Consider the following 25,063-nt stretch of genomic DNA (forward strand, 5'->3'; position numbering starts at 1 on the left):
CAAGCCAGCTAGAACTATTAGGATTGTTTAGACCAAGATGACCACAAACATCCTGAAATACTTTACAATGTCTGATCTCTCAGTGAATCATGCTTACTTTAAAAAAAAAAAAAAGTTAGCTTGCTCTCCTCCATTCCCCTCTGTAGGAAATTAACATTTGTTTGACCATAGCCATATAGAAATGCAGTTACAAGACAAATACTGGTTTCTTCACAATATTGATGGGAACTGGAGCTTCCAGTAGCAATCCCAGCGTCACCAGTTCTCCCATATAGCAGACACGGACACAACTTGGACGGCAACTAAATTGGACTGTTGCTTGAGTACTGAATGCTATAACACCAGAGCTCAACATTGCAAATTGTACTTTGCACTAGTCTAAAATTCAAGATTAAACATATAGTTTAGTTCATGTACTAATTAGATGAGAAACTGGAGGTGGCACTTTCTTTAATAATGAACTATTTCAATTAGCAATATGTTCTGTATTTACAAAATGGTGGATATTAAAAAAGTAATTTTTCTCTGTAGTGTTCATAACCTCGAGTTCTGTGAATAAACTCAACATTTTATTCTCAACAAATAGCCCAGAGTGTTATATGCTACAAATATTTAGATACATGATAAATTACTCCTTATAAGTTTCTTGTCTCTATTTTTTTCCCCAACACTTAGGTTGTGACACTGCTCCTCTGAATAAGAGCAAGAATAGAAAGATTTTCACACTGTTTATGACACAGTAAACACTTTTAGGAACTAATAAATTAATAACATCTGCAAAGGAAGGCTATCACTCACCTCCTTTATTTTGCATTGCCAGTTTCATCTGGCCTACTAGCCAGATACTGAGAGAGCATTATTGCAGATTACGATCAGAAATGTTGAAGCAGTGATTTGTGTCACACTGGTATAGCACATTAGCATTGCCACAAACAGTCTTCCCCTTGTAGAATAGTGCTTTGATGTTCCAACCCCTAGGTAGAATATTAAGAAATAAGCAAACAAAAAAAAAGGGGGGGGGGTAGGGGAGAGTTTAAACAGCTACAGTTGTAGTGACAGATTTCCCAGCTGAAACTGATAATTCTGAGCAGCACTAAAATTAATTACTCTGTAGTTGTAAGCAGGCAGCGGATTTATGGTAAATGACAGAATGTTTGCAAATTCGCCTGACTACTCGATTAGAAAATGCACCAAGTCGAGGCATCAGCCGAGCATGCATTATTTAAGTGGTTGGTGTCTGGCGACAATCTGGAAGCTGCAATTGTGGTTGCCCATAGGAAAATTCACACTTTCTGAGAGAAATTCTTTCACCATGCCCACAGCATGGATCTTTTCTCATGGCAGCTGTAGGATATACTGTAGCTCTATGACCTGGAAAATGTGGGACAACTGACACAAGGTGACCCTTGAATGCTGGGGTAGGCCCAATTAATTTAAAGTTTTGCTTGGCCTTGTCTCTTCCAATTTTCTAAATCCTCTGGAAAAATGATTAATGCGTACACTGCCAATGCGAAAATATTTTTGACCCTATTAAAGTCGACCAAGGGTAAACCAAGTGTAGGCTGGCATTGCATCAAACTAGCTTTATTAAATTTGATTGGAGGTTTGTGTGAGGAAGGGACAGACAAGGACATTATTTTGCACAGCAACTCCCTTTTAAATGAAAATAGTAGGAGGAATACAAAGTACCAATTTGTTTTGCAATAGGGTTGTTTTTAATCTCACAAAATTATATGAAGAACAGTTCTTTTTTTCCTTCATTCTTTTTTTCCTCTGTCTTTCTTTCCCTAACAACATTAAAGTAATTTGTTCTGTATATAGATGAGTGAGAATCATTCAAACCTTGCTTTCCTTCTCTTTTTATTCCATACTTCAGTATGACTTCCTTATTCTGTCAGCTCCGGCATTCATTGTGTCAGTGCTGACCCTGTGCTCCCATCCCTGGACATCTAAGACCCAACAAGTAATATGGTAAGTTGTATGAAGGGCTTTCTAATAGTCAGTATGTTTACACTGAGTTAAGCATGGCTACCCCCAAAAATCTGTTTTTCTAAGGAAAGACATTCTTGATCAAAGATTCATCTTCAAGAAAAAAAAACCTCACAAGTTCCATTTACTGGAGTACATACTGTACTGCGAAATTCTTGGGAGGGAGGAGGAGGAAAAGAAAGAGAGAGAGAGAGCTATTGGTTACAGCACTCACATGGAGACCCAGGAATCAGATCTACCATTTCACTGACATTTTTATAATTTATTATCCATAGTGTAATAGCTTTAACAGGAGAGCCTAAAGGAGCCCCATGTCAAGATACCAGTCAGACCAGTAGTTAGGGCACTCATTTGGGAGGTAGTAGATTCAAATTCTGAATTCCTTTTCCCTTTGAGGACAAGAATTGGGGATCTCCCATATCCCAGATGAGTATCTCAACCACGAGGCTAAGAGTTGTGAGAGAGGTCTTCCTCCTGCACTCCCACCCATTTTGTGTATTCCTGCCTACAATGCTTACACCACTAGGTGAGCACAGAACTCACTGGATCAGGCTCTGCAGGTGAGTTAGCAGAGGAACACCTAACTTAATTTGGTTATGCATTGCTCTGGGCTTGAAAGCTTGGTGCCTAGCGTAGGGGTACAAAGGCAGAAGTCTGTCTAGGTACCTAGGAACTTTTACTGCAAAAATGTTGGCACTGAGGAATTTTAGGCACCTAAATGTTCAGAGGTAGCTGAGCAGGGGCTTTGTGAATCCCATTGGGATCTAATTCTAGCATTTAAGCATCCAAAGTGGCAAGTTAAATGGCTAAGTCATTTTGTGAATCTAGCATTTTGTCTCTATTTCACTGGATTGTTTGGTCTGGAAAGCCTTAAAATTTTCAGGGAAAAAAAAGGAAACTTTTGTTTTGATGTTTAAAAATTATAACTTTTCAGTTTTTCACTTCAAAACAACTTTTTATAGAAGACAATTTTGAAATGCTATTCAAAATAAGAAAACGTTTAAAAAAAATCTCAATTAAAAAAATCCCTTTTATTTTGGCTCAAAAGAAATACTTTGTTCCACCCCACACAATTACCTCACCCTGAATTTTTTGTGTAACTGAAAATTAAAAATAATTCTGGCTTGAAACTAATTAAAAAAATTTGGTTGACACTGCCAGTGAACAGCAAAATCAATTAATCACTCAGTTCTACTTACAGTATGTAATTTATTGAGCTGTTTAAAGAATCATATTAGAACAAAGGAAAATTAAAATGAATTGTTAGCCTTAACTCTGACATCTAGAATTGGATCCAAATATGAAATTTCTCCAAAGTATGGGGTGCTCAGATTTTGAATTATTGGTGGAGCCAATTATAGGATTTGGCCGGAGTTGCAAAGTTATGATTTCAGTAGAAAGCTGTGGTTTCTCAAAACTTGGGATTTTCTGGACATAGGTTTTTGGCTCATCTTTAATTTTTGCCAATACTATAAAACTATTCTTTCCATATATATATATTAAAAAAATCTGACCTAATTCTATTTTCAGATTAATTTAAAATTAAAAGTTACTTTATTGAAGTTAAGTGAATTACAATGTAAGACTGTTACAAGGCAGTGTAGTACAAAGGACTTGAAAACTGATATGGTCTAATTAATAAAGTATTCACATAAATTTCTAAAATACAAATTGAATGTTTGAAAAGGATCTTGCATGTGGGGAAATAAACATGAGTTTTTTCCCCAAGATTTTAACTTATCCATATTCTTGAGTGAACTAATGTAAAAATAGATTTTTAATCTGTTTAAAATGTATAATCACGTTATTATAAATACATATCCAGAAATTTGAAATATGCATTCTCAATATTTAAATAAGAGTAATGTACATTGTGAGTGTCAAACTAATCATTTTCAAAGAGCAGCTCTGTTGTGGTATTTAATTTTGGAAAAATAACAGAAGTGAATAACTGATTATTACTGTAGCAAAACATGATTTTTAAACTGAATATAGCTGGGTGGAGTTACATTAACATACAAATGATATTTAAACTTCAAAATTCTTTTTTGCAATGATGTTAACAAGTCTGAATTGATTTGGGGTATACCAGAGAGGCACAGGTAAAACAACTGGGTTAAAATCTTGTGTGTCTTGTTTCAGTACAGGGATAAAAATGCATCTTGCTGAATTTAAACTCCTAACAAATAGGGAAGTATATGGAAATGCTGACTCAACCTGAACCAGAGCAGCCCTAGTGGGCACCCCTGTTATACTTGAATTATTTCATAGTTTGCAACTGAATGGACTTGGTAACTTCTACAGTAAATTAGTCTTTCCAGCACATAATGGACAGCCTACAGCATATTTGTGAGAACAGCAGATCCAAGAACAAAAAGACATTATTTGCATGATTCTGAGCTACTTTCAATACTGAAACTTCAAAGATGAGTTCAACAAAGGGTGAGATGACTTGTAAACTGTGCAAGTCTAATTTGCTAAAGAAATACAGGCAGTTTTTAAAATGGCTAAATAGATTGCAGTTTCTTATTTTCTCACTTCTAGTTTCTTTATCTGCTTTATTTATAAGGTACCTATCACTTTGGTATTTAAGTAGTAAACATTTTAGTCAAACTCTTATTAAATTTTTGCTTTAGTAATTCAAAGAGAGACCAATATTTGTAAACTGGCTCAACAAAATATTTTACTTACTTCTCATTAGAAATCTGAGCCTCTGATTACAGTACAACATCTGTGGTGAATGTTTTGCAAATGCTGTCTTGGTGAAACATGGGAAGTGAATTGTGCTGTCATGCATAAGTTCTTGGTTTGGACTGACCTCAAGACTCCCACTCCTTCAGCCTTTGTCAAGTCTTTTATGTAAAGGCACCATCTCTCTGTTTCCTCTTTACTGCCTTCCATGCAGACTTCAAACTCTTTCTGAGGCAGCCACCTGTGTGAACAAGGAGTGGTCTGAACAACTAATCTATGGCCTGTTGCTGCTGTTAACAACCTGATTGGCTGCCTGCCATCCCCTTCAAGATGGGAGACAGTGAATATTAAGTGCTTCCTTGTGGGAGCATCAGAGAACCTGCAGGGGGAGTAGGATAACATTTTACTGACCCAGCCTGAATTCATGGGAGCCTCTCACCTAGAATTTCTGCCTTCACCTCAAAGCCATCCAAGGTATGCAGAAGAGGGAAAGGGAGAAGCTGCTCACAAACTGTAAAGAATAAAGGATGAGGCACACAATATCAGTTTGGTGAGGCTGGGGTAACTCAGCAAGAAGTTAAATAGGAGATATGCTAACAATTTGCCATTGGAGGCTCAGTATTGGAACCAACCCCTTCTTGTTCCCTGCAGCCCTGATCCCATATGAGCAGTGGTGCACAAAAACTGATTATCACTGGTAATCACAACAACCAAATCACAATCCCTGGGGTAAGTGGTTTAACTATTAAAGCTACATTGATATCAAACTCTCAGTGGGTTTGCCTTGGAGTGACACAAATGTGTCACAAAGTAAATGAGGATCTTTACTCCCTGCCTGGTTAGAAACATGAAAAATGAGTTCAGTAAGGGGTACAATAAACTGAATTAAATGGAAGTCAGACAAGCGCAATGAGTAGATCCAAAACAGTCATTAGCAATGAAACCTTTTGTTCCTGAGGACCCTGAATACCCACATGTCCTAAGCATCTCTCTCAAGCAGTCACACCTGGACATCAAATTCTTTCTAACAGATTAATTATTAAAGTTCTAGAGTTCAGGGCTCCTTCCTCAGCTTTGATTCTACTTAGAGCTCCCCTATTCTCAAGTCAGAGACTTCTCACCTAGGCCAGGCTCTAGGAGCCCCTCCTTCCCTGTTTCCCTCAGTGTTGGAGAGGCATCTACCTTTCTTTCTCTTGCTCATCAGTATGGGTCCTGTCTTTAGTTTCAGCCTCAAATTGTTTTGGCTGGTTGCTGGAAAGGAATTCAGCTGCCTACCAAAATGTCAGTCTGTCTCTGAGAGAAAAGGTGGGTGAGTTTGGCAAGAGAGTCATGCTTTCGAGCTTACACAGAACACTGCACACAGGCTCTCTCTAAGAAGTTCCAAATCTGCCACAGCTCAGCTCCCCTCTGGAGAGATGGTAATAGCCCTTTCAGTGAGGAAGGCACTGTCTAGCTACAGTTTCAATTGGCTGGGTCTAGGGAGTGGGAGGGAAAAGTATTGATTGTTTGGGAAAGTGGGGAGGCAGTGTATTAGTTGGTAGGGAGTGAAAACTGGGGAAGCACAGTACTAGTTCAGGAAAATATAATATCAGTTTATTTGGGGTCCTGGAATGAGGATCGGTTGACTATCTGGGCTGATAAGAGAAAGGCCTGCTGCTGAAGAAGATTTACTCAACTGCCAGCAGCACTAGTGTAAAAGAGAGGGCACTCCCTATTCACACAGGTGGCTGTCTCAGATCTCAGGTGTGCAGAGAGGCAAAAAGTGTAAACAGAAGTGGCACCTCGGCCTAGCAAAGGCTATAGAAGTGGGAGACTTGAGGTCAGTTCAGTTGAACTCCCTTTTCTCTTTGTTCAAATTCAAGCCTGTGAATAAGAGAGAGAGTTGGTCATGAAAACAAATTTTACTAGCTAAATTGATGGAGTAGCCATGGACTATCCTGTTTCTCTTTTGGCTGGTATTGTGTGCTTATATGAAATGTGAAGCAAAATCTCTTTAACAATGGCCAGAAAAAAAATTGAAATTGACTGTCCATGAAACCAAAATAGTTGGAATAGACACAAAAAAGAGATGAAATAATTATGTCCAAAAGATACAGCCACATGCACAAATAGGTAGAGGGCTAACAATTATATTGCCCCTCCCCCAAAATCACCCTGACCTTAAAATCAACAGGTAAATAGGTTTGTGAGGTTGCCAAAAGTAATGCTGTAGTTTTAAAAGTACACCCACAAGGCTATGTGCGTGATCCAGTACTAACTGGCATGAATTTATTCTGAATTCCATTTCCCTGATTAAAGCTGGAAATCATTACTCACAATGTTTAAAAAGTCATGTATGCATATTTTCTTGACCAAATAAATCATGTTTGGGTTGCAATTTTGCCTGCCCTGGCGATTATCAACACCTGTAGCTGAACATAAAAGGACTATAAACTATAACCTTCAGCTCCCATCCAACTTAAGATAATTGAAGGTCTGACTTAAGCACAGAGAAGAAACAAAGGAAATGTATGCTCGAGTCATAGAAACATTGGCTAGCTGAAGTGAAACTCACAAGCCAAAACCCAAATGCATCTTAAGTAATTCTCATTTTTTGTATCTGGGAGCAGCCTACATAAACTATAGGTTCCAGCACAGAATGTTTCATTTTAATGCAAACAGACTCATCTTTTGCCAGAATAGTATAGAGAATTGTACAATAATTTTCCTAGAATAAACCTCCATTAGAGCTAAATAATAGTACAGAACACTGAGAGCCAGGACTGTTGGCTGTAAACATACTTTATGGGACTGTGGAAAACTTGGCCACACCCATGAGGAGTGGCTAACTAAAATCATGGATGTTGCCAGACTAGAGAGTGCTGCAGTATGGAGGTTCAGTCTGTAGCAATGCTCTTCTAGCTCAAATGGGAAAGCTAAATTTTACAATTTACAATTCAACATTCAAAAGGGCTTCAGTTCAAGACACAACAGAGGAAAAGACCCCAAAACTTGGGTGTCCGATTAATACTTCAAATCTCACTTCTCCGCAGCTTGGTATTAAGTTTGAAGTGTGTACTACACTGTACACCACTAAGAAACTCATCTGCTAACAATTATATCTTATACTGGCAGTCCCCGGGTTACGTACAAGATAGGGACTGTAGGTTTGTTCTTAAGTTGAATTTGTATGTAAGTCGGAACTGGTACATATTGTAAGGGAAACTCTAGACAAACATTTCTCCAGAGCTCAGTTTTATTCTCCCACACCTCACTTCCCTCAGTCCTTTATTCTCAAGCTGAGGTGTCTGCTGAGGAAAGCTGCTCTGTGTCTCCCTGGTCTGCTGGGGGGGTGGGGGGGCGCTAGCTTCACATCTCCCTGGTCTGCTGGGGGGAAGCAGCTAGTGCAGGGTTGCCACACCCCGCTTGTAAGTAGGGATCCGATGTAAGTCGGATCCATGTAACCTGGGAACTGCCTGTACTAAGTATAGCAGAAAATTTGGTATTTCCAACTAGCACAATTCCTAGATGACTGAGGATTATTTATCTAACCCATTCTCCTGGGAATCTCACAATGGTTCCTACACTATAGAAAATAACCATTTGAAACTTCACAGCAAAAGCCAGGGTAGCACTCAGATCCTCTGGCTCCCAAAGCATTTATCACCATTATTGAAGCTGTAAGAGAAGCTCACTTAAGTTTTAGCAGTAGGTGATTTAGTCAAGCAGTTCTGATCTTTCTCAGTAGAAAGTATAGTCACACTGTCCAGAACATTAAGCTTCCTAAATAGGACTTGAACATGGATCTTGATACCCCAAACCTGATGCTCTATTAATTTAATTATTCAGGCTGAATTCAGCCATCACTTTATATGTCTTTCTGATCTACCTGTCACATTCCAATATACTCTAGTATGTATCATGTACATAAGATGATGTTTGATAATTAAAAAAATGTATTTTCCTTTATAATTTATTTCACAATACATGGACACCCAAGATAGTTTTGTGCTATCTTCAAGAGTACTGGGGCTTAAGTTCATTTTCTCCTCTTCCTTTCAGAGTGAAATGTTATCATTATCTTAGTCATCCAAGGTAACTCAAAATATGAGTAGTATACAATATCCTAAAATGTACTATTTATATTTGAGGTACTGCAGAATGTCTGTGCACTTCTTTCATGTCACATTGTGTTATACAGACTTACAAGGAGAAGAAAATAACAGGATGTGACACAGTGTAAGTGATGCACTGACATGTATAATTTAAAGACTACACTCTTGTTGGAAGCAGACACCTGCAATTAATTCAGAAATTGGGAATTCAAAATGAAACTGATGATTAAAGCCAGAAGGGACTTTAAATGCATATTAAGCTCATGAATGGGTGAATACTTCTGTTTACCTAACAGACATTTGGTATATTTGTGCTTGTAACTTATTTACAGAGCATGAGTGTTGGCCTTTGAACAGAAGGCTATCTGTATATAAAATATTAAGCCTTTCAAGTTTCTCCAGTTATTACCTCATGATTAAGAACAGAGCTTGAATTGTAAACATTTGTAAATAGGAAATCTTGCCTTCTGTTGTTAGTATTTTTATTAAATGAATATCAGAGCTAGAGATGGACTTCAGATTTAGGAAATTTCAGTTGCTTCCAGAAATGAAGGTGCCCACTAAAATGAATCGTAGTCTGCACATGTGCACGTGCTCACTCCAGGGAAGATATCACTACTTGGGACAATTTCATGATACCGTGCTGTTAACTACTAGCAATTCTATTTTTAGAGACAATATTTTCAGAAACAATAATAGAACATTATGGCCTTAGGTACTGTATTCAATGTACCCACCTATTTTGAACATTTTACAGTTTTGTCTGAAATCCCAAATCCATGTTTATCTATAATCTCTAAATAGTATTAAGATGAATAGTGCTCAATTCTGAATGGTCACATTTTGAACTCTGGTAATAATAATAATAATAACCACCACCAACATTGTGATTGAGATTAAAAGAAAGCTGTTTATGTTGGTCATTTCAGTAATCACACACAAAAAAGAAAGAATATACATAACATATCTATCCATATTTTTTTCCTCCATCAACTAGCGACTTTAAAATGAAATAGAAAAAGCTTATAGTAATCAGCATAGAACATTTATTCCATTGTTATTTGCAGGGTTGTTGAAGCCATGTTGGTTCCAGGATAAGAGAGACACAAGTTGGGTGAGGTAATATCGATTAGGCCAACTTCTGCAGGTGAAAGAGACAAGATTTTGAATTTCACTGAGCGCTTTTAAATCTCCTGTGGAGTGTGAATGCTTGTTTGTCCCTTTCACCATGTAACTCTCTCATAGAAAATATATTAAATTATTTATTTGAAAAACACAAGAAAAAAAGATACTGGAAGTGAACTTAAAAGTATATTAACTTTTTACAAAAAAATTTACTGCATAATAATGCCCATTATTTCAATTGGCTTACAAGGAATTGACCAACACCATCATCAATTAAGTCACCTTCACCTTTTCTGTGCATATGCACTCATTGAAATTAATAAAAACAACAGAGACTAGGATTTTTTCTTATTAAGTTCTGTCTGTTTTCAAAAAGTGTAATTATTAATGCCTTTCATTTTATGACATCATAACTCAAGGTTATAAGAAAGGAAGAAAAATAAAACTTATGACTTTCTGTATAAATAATTCAAACAAGCCTGAGTGTTGGTTCATATCTCTATTAAAACAAACAGTGGAAGTATGCCTAGAATCAGGATGTATATAGAATCTGATGGTAGTTTAGTGGGCAAGCCAAAAGGAATATTTCAAATTCCATTTTGAAATGGACCAAGAGGATCATACCCACAAAGATATGTAATAATTATATTGCAAAAATAAAGTAATTTTATCATGAATAGAACTGAATGATCTGCCCTCTGAGAGATCTGACACTCCTTTCTTGCTTTTCAAAATGCTGAAAGCATTCATTTCTCTTGCTTTTGAAACCTATAACACTATTCCTGGCAAAATTCTTAAGTACAGCCAACCTAGTTGATGTCCATGATGTTGTAGGGTAGTCATTTATCCATATCCTGTCATTTCTGGGGTTGTTTTGTTAGGAAAGCAATTCTCTTGTTAAGGCAAGACCACTTCTATTGGCTAATATCAATGGTTTGAATTTATGAATTTTGCCAATCCAGTACAATATACATGCTTCACATTTTTTTTCCTCAATAGTTTTGCAGTTCTGAAACACATGGTCATAGTAAACTAACTGAGAATGTCATTGAGACATTTTAATCTCTTTAATCTTCCCCCCACTCCCTCTAGTATACTTTCATTGATTAAAGCCTTTATAATACCAGCAAATTACATCTACCTCCTCTAACACCTATATTCTTTAGGGTGTGGGTGGGGAACCTTTTTTGGGTTGGGGGCATTGACACAGAAAAATCTTTTGGGGGGCCTCAGACAAAAGTGAGAAGCAAAAAATAAAAAAATAAAATCAGACTGATGTGGCCCTCAATATTTATTTATTTATTTATTTATTTATACCCAACCTCTCTATTTAAAATATTCACGGCGGCTTACAAACATTTTAAACACAGTACAAATATATATAAAAATTTAAAATACGAGACCACAAAGGGATATAAAACCTACTAAAAACATATTGAGAAGAGGAACATACACATACAGACTCAAACATTAATAAAAGCACAAGTAAAAAGGGTGGTTTTAGCCTGATGCCGAAACAATGCTAGTGTTGGCACCATGCGAATATCCTGAGGAAGAGGATTCCGCAGCTTGGGAGCAAAGGCAGAGAAGGCCCTGTTCCGCAAAGATGTTAATCTTATCTCCACAAGAGGGGGAACACAAAGCAAAGCCTCCCCAGCTGACCTCAATCCCCAGGCAGGTTCATATGGGAGAAGACGGTCCTTCAGATACCCCGGACCCAATCCATTTAAGGCTTTATAGGTCATAACTAAAACTTTAAATTGTGCCCGGAAATATATCAGAAGCCAGTGCAGCTGCCAAAGCACTGGCATAATATGCTCCGTATAACGGGTATTAGTCAAAACTCGAGCAGCCGCATTCTGGACCAGTTGAAGTTTCTGAAGGCTCAGAGGCAGACCCACATAAAGTGCATTACAATAATCTAGTTTAGATGTAACGAGAGCATGGATCACTGTAGCCAAGTCATGCTTGTTCAAGAAGAGTCGCAGCTGGCGGATCAGACAAAGCTGCCCAAAAGCATTCCTGGCTACCAAAGAAATCTGGTTTTCAAATGTTAAAAAAGGGTCCAGGAGGACTCCCAAGCTGCATACCTGTTCTTTCAGGGGGAAAGTAACCCCGTCTAGAACAGGTGCCATGCCACATTCCTGAACAGATGGCCTTCTGATCCACAGGACCTCAGTCTTATTTCAACTTCAGCTTGTTTGACTTCATCCAAATCATCACCGCCTCCAGACACCGGTTTAGATCAGTCACTGCCATACCTGGTTCTGATATCACAGGGAAATAGAGTTGGGTGTCATCTGCATATTGATGGCACTGTCCTCCAAAACTCCTTGGGTATGTCTAGACTATATGCCTCTGCCGATAGAGGCATGTAAAATAGGCTACCTGACATAGTCAATGAAGCGGGGATTTAAATATCCCCGGCTTCATTAAAATAAAAATGGCTGCCGTGCTGTGCCGGCTCAGCTGATTGTCGGCACAGCGCAGCAGTCAAGACGCAGATCGGTTGATAGGGGAAGCCTTTGTCGACCGCTCCTGTAAACCTTGTTTCACGAGACATAAGGGAGCGGTCAACAAAGGCTTCCCCTGTCGACTGATCCACGTCTTGATTGCTGCGCTGTGCCGACAATCAGCTGAGCTGGCGCAGCGCAGCAGCCATTTTTATTTTAATGAAGCCAGGGATATTTAAATCTCTGCTTCACTGACTACATACAGAGGCATGTAGTATAGATATACCCCTTATGACCTCTCCCATGTAGATATTAAACAGCATAGGGGACAAGGTGGAACCTAGAGGAACCCCATAGCACAATCACCACAGGGTTGAATATCAGCCCCCTAGCTCCACCTTCTGAAAGCATCCTGACAGGTAGGACCAGAACCACTGCAAAACAGTGCCTCCGATACCCAACTCTACCAGGCATTCCAGAAGGATACCATGGTCGATGGTATCAAAAGCCGTTGATAGGTCTAAGAGAATCAACAGGGATGATTCTTATGCCTGTCTATCTCCCGGCATAAGTCATCTACCATGGCGACCAAGATGGTTTCAGTTCCAAAAACAGGCCTAAAGCCAGACTGAAATGGATGTAAATAATCTGTTTCTTTCAAGAAAGCTTGAAGTTGCAATGCCACCGCCCACTCAAGTACCTTGCCCAAGAAGGGAATAGTAGCAATTGGGCGATAGTTATTTAAATCATGTGGGTCAAGGGAAGGCTTCTTAAGTAACGGTTTTATCACTGCCTCTTTCAAGGCAGCAGGAACCACACTGGATCTAAAAGATGCATTAATAATCCCCTGGACCCAGCCAGTCATCCCTTCCTGGCTAGATTTAATAAGCCTTGAAGGGCAGGGGTCAAGTGAGCATATGGTCAGTCACTTTCCTCCAAGCACCTTGTCCACATCCTTAGTCTTCAATAGCTGAAATTGATCCAGAGAAAAATGACTGAGCAGTACGCTCGACACATTCTGTGCCTTACTTACATAGCAGCCAGAGTCCAAATCCGACCAAATGCAAGCGATCTTATCTGCAAAGTGCTTCGCAAACAGATCACAACGGGGGGCCAAGAGCTCCTCCATTTCATCATGAGTGCCAGACTGTAACAGGCCTCGCACTACTCGAAACAGTTCCGCTAGACAGCATCGTGCAGATGCAATACAGGTAGAAAAGTAGCTTTTCTTCGCTGTCAGCACTGCCACAGAGTAAGCTCGCAATTCACCTCTAATTCACAATCGATCGGACTCAGCTCTAGTTCTCCTCCAGAGGCATTCTAGCTGTTGCACAGACCGTTTTGCCGCCATCAACTCCCCAGAAAACCAGGGAGAAAACTTGGCTTGACTAGTCCAAAGAGGGCACTTAGGAGCAATCATGTCAACTGCCTGGGCTACCTCGATGTTCCATGTATCGACTAGGGCATCTACAGAACCATTTGCCATAACAGCTGAACAATCCCTCAGGGACCTCAGGAATCCATCAGCCTCCGAGGGTGGATCATCTTAATAGGTCCCCCGCCTCTGTGGAGGCGAAGGTCAGCAGGTAGTCTAAACTTGATAGTAGTGATCAGCAGTGACCAGGTAGTGATCAGTTCATGACAAAGGGAGTGTAGCCACATCCCTTATCCCAAGAACTCTATCTTAGACCAAAAGCCCAGATCGAGTGTATGACCTGCAACATGTATTGGGTTAGTTATGCGGGGTCAACAGAGAAGGGAAAAGACATTTCCCTACATTCCTCTCACATACCAGAGCATAAGGGGACCCAGCCAGTAGATTTTGTGTGCTCCAGCCCTACGGTGAGGCAATTGGGGGGAGGTATGGGGCTGGAGCACCAAAGTGAGCTCCCCAATGATGGTGAGGGATGGCGGCCCTGAGCCACTGTGGACAGATATGAAATCATAGAATAATAGGACTGGAAGGGACCTTGAGAGGTCATCGAGTCCAGTACCCTGCCCTCATGGCAGGACCAAATACTGTCCAGACCATCCCTGATAGACATTTATCTAACCTACTCTTAAATATCTCCACAGATGGAGATTCCACAACCTCCCTGGGCAATTTATTCCAGTGTTTGACCACCCTGACAGTTAGGAACTTTCTCCTAATGTCCAACCTAAACCTCCCTTGCTGCAGTTCAAGCCCATTGCTTCTTGTTCTATCCCCAGAGGCCAAGATGAACAAGTTTTCTCCCCCTCCTTATGACACTCTTTTAGATATCTGAAAACTGCTATCATCCCCCCCCTCAATCTTCTCTTTTCTAAACTAAAAAAAACCAATTCCTTCAGCCTTCCCTCATAGGTCATGTTCTCTAGACCTTTAATCATTCTCGTTGCTCTTCTCTGGACCATCTCCAATTTCTCCACATTTTTCTTGAAATGCGGTGCCCAGAACTGAAAACAATACAGACAGTCCCCGGGTTACATCAATCCGACTTACGTCGGATCCCTCGTTACAAATGGGGGAGGGGGGCAGCTAGTGCGGGGTGCCTCCCCCACTGTTGCCGTCTCCGGCGCTGCAGGGGGCGCTTCCCCCCAGCAGACCAGGGAGACGCGGAGCTAGCGCCCCTCCCCCCCAGCAGACCAGGAAGACCAGTGGAGGACGCGGGTCTGCTGGGGGGAACAAGACACCAGCCAAAAGGGGGCACTCCAGAGTGGAAAAATTTATTTCCTAGGGAACAGCAGGAGCAGCAGGCAGTGAGACCCATTATGTTACAGTTCCCACCTTGGGAGCAACAGCTCTTTCCCTCTTTAGCACTAGAGCTGCAAGTATCTTGTTAGCGTCACGTGAAATTAACAAGTCCCTTCCAGCCTGGCAGAGGTGAAGCTGAAAAATTACCCAGTGGTGTGGGTGGGCAAGAATGGGGAGGAGCAGGACAGAAGGGAAGAGGGGATAAGCCCCAGCCCCAAACCCTGGCTGGAACGGAGCAGGGTAAGCCCCGAGGGAATGGGTCTGGTTGCAAAGTGGGTGAGTGGACAATGAGGACCCACCTGTGGCTAAATTCCTGTTTCCAACACAGAATTTTTCTTTAAAATTAATCCTGTGGATAAATTCACACACACACTTCACAGGAAGGGATTTCCATTTTCTGCTCAGCAGAATACAACAACAGCTTTGATTGTATCAATATTTCACTGTGCTCTCCAATGACTATTGATTACACTTAATACCCATTTCACTGAACCATCTGTAGCAAATTCTATTTGGAACAGTAATATGCATTGAATAAACTTTTTTTAGTTATAAAAACAAAGATTCTGACTATTAAATGAATAACTGGGATCTTTCAGGTACCCCAAAAGGAAGATTTGGATATAGCATGAAACACTGAAACTTATGATCAATTTTTAATTACTGGCCCCCTGCCACAGAACCCTGTCCCCTGCCCTCCCAGCACCGTGTTCCCTTTCCCCTGCCACAGAACTCTGTCCCCACTGGCACCCTGTCCCCTGCTGCAGAAACTTGGCCCCTGCCCTCCCGGCACCCTGTTCCCTCTCCCCTACCCCCAGCTGCAGAACCCTGCCCCCACTGGCACCCTGTGCCTTGCCCCAGCACCCACTAGCACCCTTCCTCAGTACCATGTCCCCTACTCCCACCAGCACAGTTGGGACCATATTAGTGAAGCTTGAGGGGTCGAGGGGGGGGGGGGGGAACGCATTGGAGGAGTTTTATTTTTTTGCATCTCGCTTGTGTGGCCCCAATTGACTTTTCTTTGGGTCAGTGGCCCCTGACTCAAAACAGCTCCCCACCCTTCTCATAAATAAAGACAATGCAGAAACTTTTTGTGTTTGACACAGTATTTTATTTAAAAATGAAGCCTGGTCAACAAACCCCCAATTGGGGACAATCCCCCATCTGGCCATAGCATCATAACACTCCTGCACTCCCCCTTTCCCCCAGACCCTCGATCTGAGCCTATCATACACTGGAACCCCCTGCCTTCAGCCCCTCACATACCCCAACCCAAATTCCTGAACCCTCACAGCCACAAGCCTGTGGCTTGCTTAGTACCCCAACCCTACATCTGACCCCAATACTGCCCGGCCTATAGCCCCCTTCCTGAGCCAGAATCCCCTTCTCCACCTCCTCCTGCATCCAGATTTCCTCCCAGAGCTTGCACCTCTCACCCCTTCCCACACCCAAATCCCTCATTCCCACCCCAGAGCTTACACATCCTGTCTCAACCCAACGAGGCAGCGAGGGTACAGCTAGACTGCAGGAGTTTTTCAGGATTCCGGAGATATCCCAGAAAAACTCTTCTGCATCCAGGGATGCATTTGTTCTTCCACTTTTTTTTAGTGGAAGAGCAAACATTCTCTTTTGGTCACCCCTATATTCCTCTTTCCATGAGGAATAAGGGGGCTTCCAAAAGAAAGGGTTTTTCTTACATTTGGTCCAGTCTAAATAGGCCAAATGTTGGAAAAAATTCTTCCTACAGAAGAATTGAAAAAAAAAAAGCAGCAGTATAAGGGTGGGGAATAGCAAGTGATGGAGAGGAGGAGAATAGAGAGGGCGGGGCTTCAAGGAAGGTGTGAGGCTTCAAGGAAGGGGAGGGGCATTAGATCTTGGCTTGTTCTGTCATTTAAAAAGTGATCTTGGGTGTAAAAAGGTTGGAGACCACTGATCTAGAGGCTCTGGCATCGTCAGTGTCTTTACCCAGTGTTCCCCATTCAGGCACTTTAAGGGTGTGTCTAGACTACAGGGTTTTGTTGACAAAAGTGGACTTTTGTCGACAAAACTATACCTGCGTCAACACTGCCACTGAGTTCTGTCGACATAACGTTGACAGAACTCAGCAGTTTTGTCGACGGCTGTAAACCTCATTCCACGACGAATAATGCCTTTTGTCGACAGAAGGTGTTATTGCATCTATACTGTCTTTTGCGTCTACACTGTCATGTCAACAAAGTGGCTTGCTTTATCGACAGACCCGGATGTAGTCTAGATGCTCTTTGTCGACAGAAGCTTTGTCGACAGTATCTGCCGACAAAACTTCCGTTGACAAAAGCTTGTAGTCTAGACATACCCTAAGAGTATAAGCAAATCACCCTTTAGCTTTCTTTTTGTTAAGCTAACTAAATGGAGCTCCCAGCATCTTTCACTGTGCAACAGTTTTTTAACCTTTAATAATTCTTGTAACTTTTCTCTGAACCCTCTCCACTTTTTCAACAGCCTTCTTAAATTGTGGGTACCGGAACTGGACATGGTATACCAGTGGTAAACATCCCAGTGCTAAATATAGAGCTATAATTTTGATGTCTGTGATATGCCAGTTCCGTATTAGCAGCATCATTCTGATATCTGAAGGAGGACATCAACTACTTCATGTGAATTTCACCCATGTGTCAAAGTGCACCTACAAAGGCTTGGAATGATCTTAATTTCACATTTGATATGAAGTCTAGTTCATATGAAGAAGGTTAGTAGTAAAAAGGAGTATGGGTCACATAGGTTCTTAGTCTGAATTCATAAAAAGCCGTAAAGCAACTATCGTCCCTATGTAGCTTGAAGACTTCATGTGACTCCTAACCAGTGATTTGTGGCTTATTACTCTGTGCTTCTCTGTGCCTCTTACAAAGAAGTCAAATAAATTCTGAGCTACTCTCTTTCTATCTTTGGAGCATGACCAAGAACTAATGAACATAAACATTGTATATTGCTATGGATAGTAGAGATACTTCATCTGCTATACGAAGGTAGACAAAAAGCTTGTGTTATTACGTCTTATATGCCCTGCCACCTCTCTCATGGAAATCAATGGCAAACTCTAAATGGAATGCTGAATCTTCAAATTCATGTAACTTTATCCTAATCTTTCTGAAAATGTGGTATTGAAAAGGTAGGTACAGAGAATTAGCAATTTTCTCACTTTGCACAGAAACAAACTCCCTCTTTCCCTGATACCATCTACATTTTTGTAAGTCTCTAAGGTGCTGCAGAACTATTTGTTGCTTACGTTTTTTCCCTCCCATGTGAGAGATGATACTGAACAATACCTGCAGAAAACATGCTGCAATTTTGTTTTTGTCCTCTTTTAAATACAATTGCTTGCTGTTAGTGGAAACATGTTCTTAATTCCAGAGAATGTGTCAACCCTGATCATATTTTAGCTGTTTTACTAAGCATACTGTTGGATGGATAGTGCTTATTCTTGAAGAGACAACTATATTTTCATTTTCAATCAGCTTCACCACAAGATTTTTCATATAGGCTCCCATCACAATACTAATTTAACTTTAGAGCTGGCATTACATTACACATCCTTTGGCCTGCTGTGCTAACATGTTTTCACATGCTTATCTTTTATTAACATAAAAGAGACAAAATTCTCTAAGCCACACACCTCTTAATGTAACTGAAGTTGCAATGTGGGACACCAACTCTACACATAAGAAGCAAATGATCAGACAGTGAGAGACACTTTAAAAATTAGGAGCACAGAAAATACTGAATGAAGTGAAATAAATACTTTTGCACAAGCAAGGCCTGTGGTGACTTCAGTTTTATGATTCAAGGATTTGAAGGACTCCGCAAGCAATTTTTGTTAGAACGGGGCAAAATATTTGATATGATGTTGAAAATATTTGAGATCTGCCATGCCTCAGTTCACTCCATTGCCCCTAATGAATTTCTTTGAATCATCAACATTTGCATCCAAATCAGTCTATAACATTTTGCACTTTGTGACTGTCTGAAAATGTTGAGGCAGATTTTTGCATTTCCAATTGAGTTTCAGGGCTGTGATTGGTAATGTGCCAGAAGTTGAAAAGCTGAAGTCACATGATATTCATTCTAGGTCTATTATTGGCTGTGTCTGCTCCCTGTGACGACGAATCTAATCGCTGGGGCTTCTGCACTTTGAGATATGCAGAACAAAACGTAGGAGATGAAGACTTGGACTTTCTTTAGTAGCCACTTTCAAGGTCCCATGGGTCACTTATTTTCCTCAAAAACTAGCCTAGACTTGGGCAAGGACAGTAGCCCTTTAAAGGACCCTCTTTTACCTGCCCAGTAAGACTAGAAAAATCATTAGGACTCACACTCCAAAAATACAAAGGGTGGTAGATTGCTGGTATGTCTCTGTAGCCAGACAGCCCGCCCCCATCACATCCATTTTATTTGCCTCTATGAAGCATACAGGGCAGAGAAGAAGCAATAATATCAGCATAGTCTATCCTGGCTCATCTGATCCTGAGAAGCTGAAAACAGATATGTGGAGAGAGAGCGATTAAGTCAATAAGCTAGCCTCGAGGCTGCGAGAACTGCCACCGGCTGGCACCTATGTTGATTCGAACACACACACAGTCCCTGGGAGAAGAATTTCCCATTGAGAAAAGAATCCCCAGTAGTTCCAATTTAGTTATCTCTCTTACAAGTGTAAATTAAGTTCACAACTCCCTTGTAAGAACTGGTCTCACAAAAGACAGACCAGCCCCATCTGGCATGACAGACAAGAAAGAGAAATACGTGACCCCATGAGTATAAAAGATAGGTCCAGCACACACTCACTTTGAGCGTCATTCTACCCTCTACCTGCTGGTCGGGTTAGGTGTTTGACCTCCCGAGGTTTTATGGGGACGCCCACCTCGTATTTTCATCTTTCCTAGGAATTGAGGGACCGGCCCTGGCCTGACATGCTGGAGTCGAGAGGCACAGAAGGGGGTAAAAATTGTACCTGGATGTGGTCCTCTGTCTTAAGTGTACACATAGAAAGAGTAAGCTGTTAGTTGGTACCATTGTTTCTATTTTTCTATCTTTATCTTCTTTGTAACCATTTTTAAGATCTATATTTTGCTAGTAGTTAAGAAATAGAGCAATAGCCATTGTAACCATATGATTTATAAGCTTCCTCAATAAACCTGTAACTGTTTAAGTTTTAACCTGACTCCTTCAGTTGCTGTAACAGAACCAAGCACAATTTAAAAGAACTTCAGACGGTCTTGAGGGACAGATATAGGGAGCCCTGACCGTCGGCTGACAGTCTCTTATCAAGATTACAATAGCAGAGGGAAGTGATGGAGAGCATTTGGGTGGAGCATGTGTCACAGTACACAGAGGATTTGTGTAGGGACAGAGAGCCTAGTTCACCTCTGGTCTTTTTTCAGATGAAAACCACCACAACCATGCCGTTTACAATCTACAGGATCATATTGTTATAATTGTAATAAAGCTATTATTTTATACAGGCGATCCATATCAATTATCTCAGGGTACATCTAGACAGTGGCGCTATTTCGGTATACGTCTGGTATCCTGAAATAGCATTTTCCACATCTTAACAGCATACCCATTATTTCAAAATGCAATCAAAATAACAGGTTTGCTATTCTGATGTCCTGGTAGACCTCATTCCATGAAGATTAAGGGACTTATCAGAATAGCAGTCTATTCAAAATTTGGTGCTGTGTAGATAGTCTATCTCAAAATAAGCTTGAAATAAGCTAAGCAATTTGCGTAGCTCAATTTCTGTAGCTTATTTTGAGCTAGTGCTGCTTTGTAGACACACCCTCAGTGTTAGTAGCTGTGACATATCTGCTGATGTCCAATATTTTTGCTTAGTGTGTCTCTGAAAGATCCCACCTGTTTTTTTGTACCTTAGTGGCTCAAAGTAATTTCAAATAGGACACCATACCAGGTCACTAATAAAACAAAAGTCCAAAATAAGGTACTATTGCACATAATCAGAAGTGTAGCTTTTCAAAGAATATTGAAAATATTTAAGTGAGGACCTGCTCCAGATCTTGAAGGGATAGGCATGGGTTCACCTTGTTCCTCTTCACCCTCCAGTTTGGAACTGAAAAAAAATCTCTTGTACAAAAGCACCTTTCCCATATCAAACTAAATTAATCCAGAAGAGATGGAAGAATGGAAAGCATTTTTTTCAAGGTTCATTGTTAATTAAAAAACCAATTACTAATGATTTCTAATTACTTTGTAAGTATACTATAGCTTGTACCTCAGCAAATTAGTGAGATAATGCTTGAAACATCTTATAAAACAGAATTATTCCTCCTCCACATTCATTCACACTTCCACTTAACAGTCTTCTTCAGCAACACCTCTGTGAAACCTTTATATTCATTACGTTATCTTTACTGTTATTACCATTGTGCATTCATTTCCAAATGTTTTCTGCTAAAAAAAACAACAAAGTGAGAGGAATGGGAGGGGGAACAGTAAAGGAGAGACCTTCAAATATGCATTTTATGACACAACCCAAGAAAAGGGAATACATAATGGTGGAAGTCCTATAGCTTTGAGCATTGAGAACTAGGTAAAGGGAAACCAATTGCTGGTGTATTGCAAGGCAGTGTTTCTCAACCAAGGGTTCAAGTACCCTTAGAGATACTTGAGAGAAGACTGGGGGGTACATGAACACAACTGAAATTTGTAGAAAACTAAATTTGTTTTAAGTTTTACAGCACTTTATTATTTTTGTACTTTTTACAAACAAAAATGTAATTGCCCACCCACCTACAATTAAATAGTTTAAACAAATGTGTTTCAATGGTAGAAAAAAAATTGTTTGTCTGAAACTGTAGGTACTTATAATTTTTTTTAAAGATGTACTTTATAAAAAAGGTTGAGAAACACTGTTGTAAGGGACCATCCTGCTCAGGCAGGCCAATGCACTAGCTGAGCCCACATTTCTTCCCATTTTTCATTTCTGTAATTCTGTGGTGAATGCCTAATAATCTTTGGGCCACAAAAGAATCACGTGTTGTGGGTTGGCATCTTGTAAACAAAGAGTTACGTGAACCAAGAGAGAGCTTCAGAGTTGTTCATATATGAATTTTCCAAATACATTTATACTTAAGGTATTCTTTTGATGAAGTACTAGTCTATTATCCGCTGAGTAAATAAATAGTACAGTTTGTCTCCCTTTGACTTAGACAAGTTACAAACTGTAGGGGTTTTAAAAATTTTGTTTGAAGTTCAAAAATATTTCAGTCTGATAAAAAAATAAAATAAAAAACATAAATTAAATTTTTCTTTCAGGGCAGTTAATTAAGTCTTGCAGTACAATGACTGTGGCCATGTTAAATCCTACAGGAAGGAATGGAGCATCTGGCAAAGACACTTTATGCCGGTAGGCGAGAGCTCTCTTGTTGATATAATAAAACCACCTCTGTGAGCAACAGAACCTCTTCTGCCAAAATAATACTGCACACATAAGCACATATGTCAGTATAACTTAAGTGATTCATACCACCTGAGTGACACAAAATATGCTGACATTGTGGAGAGATATGGCCTAAATTTCATTTCTCCATTACTCAGCTAACTACCCTGAGCAAAGTTGAACCTGGGACCTCTGGAGCTTATTAGAGAAGCTTCTACACCTTGAGCTATCAAGCCAGCTTAGGTTGTAGAGCTCCCTTGTTCTTGTCTCTCACCATGAGGGTGCATCTACACTGCATTGTTATTTCAAGATAACAATGCGAGCACCTACACAGACCTACACAATTTCAAAATAATGGATGGCTTATTCTGAAATCTGTAAACCTCATTCTATGATCAGTAACATCTATTCTGAAAATAGCCATTTCAAAATAAGGCATGTGTAGACGTTCCACCGCTGCTATTTTGAATTAGCCCCTCACCAGGGCCATTCTAAGTTATTCCTCCCTAGTGCCAACACCTGGAGCTCTAAATTGAGATAGCACGTCTACATTAGGAAGCCTGTCTTGGACTAATTTTGAGGCTTCCCTGCAGTGTAGATGTACTATTTCAAAATAAGCTATTTTGGAATAACTATTCTGGAATAGTTTATTTCAAAATAAGTGTGCAGTGTAGATGTACCCTAAGTGTTCTAAGTGCCATAACATGGGACAATGAACCATACTAGGTGTATAGGTTACAAATACATTTGTCAACATCTATATATTACATACCAGATAATAAAGCTGGAGGGAAAAAAATCCTTTAATATTGCTTATGTACTTTTACTGAATTACACTTAAAATAGAAACATGCAGATGCTCACTTTATTTCATATTTATGATTATCCTGGATTTATAACTTCTTTCACCTAAAAAATGCAACAAGCAAAATTTCTGGTAACACTTTTTAGTAATTTACAAGTGTCATGCTAGGACTTTGAACAAAAGGCCACCTGAAAATCCATTTGTGGAGGAGATAAGGAAATATTGACATTAAGGGTACGTCTAGACTACATGGCTCCGTCGACGGAGCCATGTAAACTAGTTTACCCGGCATAGGCAAAGAAGCGGGGATTTAAATAATCTCCGCTTCTTTAAAATAAACATGGCTGCTGCGCTGTGCCGACAATCAGCTGATCCGGCACAGTGCGGCAGTCTAGACGGGGTGCGGTCTACAAAGGAAGCCTTTGTCAACAACTCTGTTAAATCTCGTTTCACGAGGCATACCGGAGCGGTTGACAAAGGCTTCCCTCATCGACCGTGCCGTGTCTAGACTGCCATGGTGTGCCGGATCAGCTGATTGTCAGCACAACGCAGTGGCCATTTTTATTTTAATGAAGCGGGGATTATTTAAATCCCTGCTTCATTGATTATGCCGGGTAAACTAGTTTACATGGCTCTGTCGACGGAGCCATGTAGTCTAGACGTACCCTAAAGGTCACTCTGTTCCTACAACCAACCCCTCTGTCAAATAAAAAAATATAAAGATGAAAAAAATGAATGGTAAAAAGACAGGCATTATTATTTTAATAGTTTATAATTTATGGATGAGTGAGTTTGGATAGGGTTATATTTACGTAGAGCCTTAGCCTGGCTTATGCTTGGCATAAGCATTGTCTTGTCAATCTCTATCTTTTACATTGACTTGTTTAGATAATACTTACAGCTGATAGGACAAAGATGATGTTTTGTTATGGTATTGGAAGACTGAGATAAGGAGGAAGATAATTAGTACTATAAAATATACAAAACTTTGTAAAAGCCCCCATTAGGAAAAACAGGAAAAAGGTGACATGAAGATATGGAAATATGTGCATATGTATTGCATGGGTCATGTAAAACACAATGCTTAACTTCACCGGAGAAAAGCTAATGAATATGTAATGTGAAAACGTGTAAGAAATCATGTGAACAGGTGTCATTGCAGAGAAAGACTATGCTGGAAATTGAAGGACCAGATCAGAGTCGAGACATTGAAATACCATCATGAAATGCAGGAGAGCTTCCTTGCATCCCAAAACTTAGTTACTTGGGCTCTTAACTGTTCTATCTTATATTTTATTGTCTGGCACAAATACGGTCAGAAACTGTAAATGACGTTAACTATGTTTGAAAATTAATAAAAGTGAAAATTGACCAGTTTAAATTGGGTGGACTGGTGACTCAGTTAAACTATTTAACAGTATTATCTGCAAATCTAAGGTTATTCACTGTCCTTCATATAACAGGACTTCTTCTATTTCATGACTCAGTGCCACAGTTATTACTGTTTCCTATGCCAATTCGAAGAAATCAGAAAGTATTGTGCATCCTTGCATGCCTTTTAGGGTTATCCTGAACCAAACGGTCAGCTTTTTATTCCCTCTTAATGTACTCATCAACTTGCTATAGATGTTTTCTATAAGCTTGACCAATTTCTTGGGAATGCCATATATTCTCAAGACTTGCCATAACCCTTTCTCTCAAAAACTATCAAAAGCCTGTTTGAAGTTTATAAAGTTGTAG

General features: G+C 40.0%; 1 long non-coding RNA gene across 1 annotated transcript; it reads left to right on the forward strand.

Annotated features, from left to right (window-relative positions):
* The first annotated feature begins 2,433 nt into the window (after positions 1 to 2,433).
* LOC142829905 (uncharacterized) lies at positions 2,434 to 22,848 on the forward strand. Its single transcript, XR_012904813.1, has 3 exons — positions 2,434 to 2,549; positions 20,003 to 20,110; positions 22,395 to 22,848. It is a non-coding gene; the product is annotated as an uncharacterized LOC142829905 (long non-coding RNA).
* Positions 22,849 to 25,063: the final 2,215 nt, after the last annotated feature.

Source organism: Pelodiscus sinensis, chromosome 6 (genome assembly GCF_049634645.1).
Source record: "Pelodiscus sinensis isolate JC-2024 chromosome 6, ASM4963464v1, whole genome shotgun sequence".
In the NCBI taxonomy this organism is placed as follows: Eukaryota; Metazoa; Chordata; order Testudines; family Trionychidae; genus Pelodiscus; species Pelodiscus sinensis.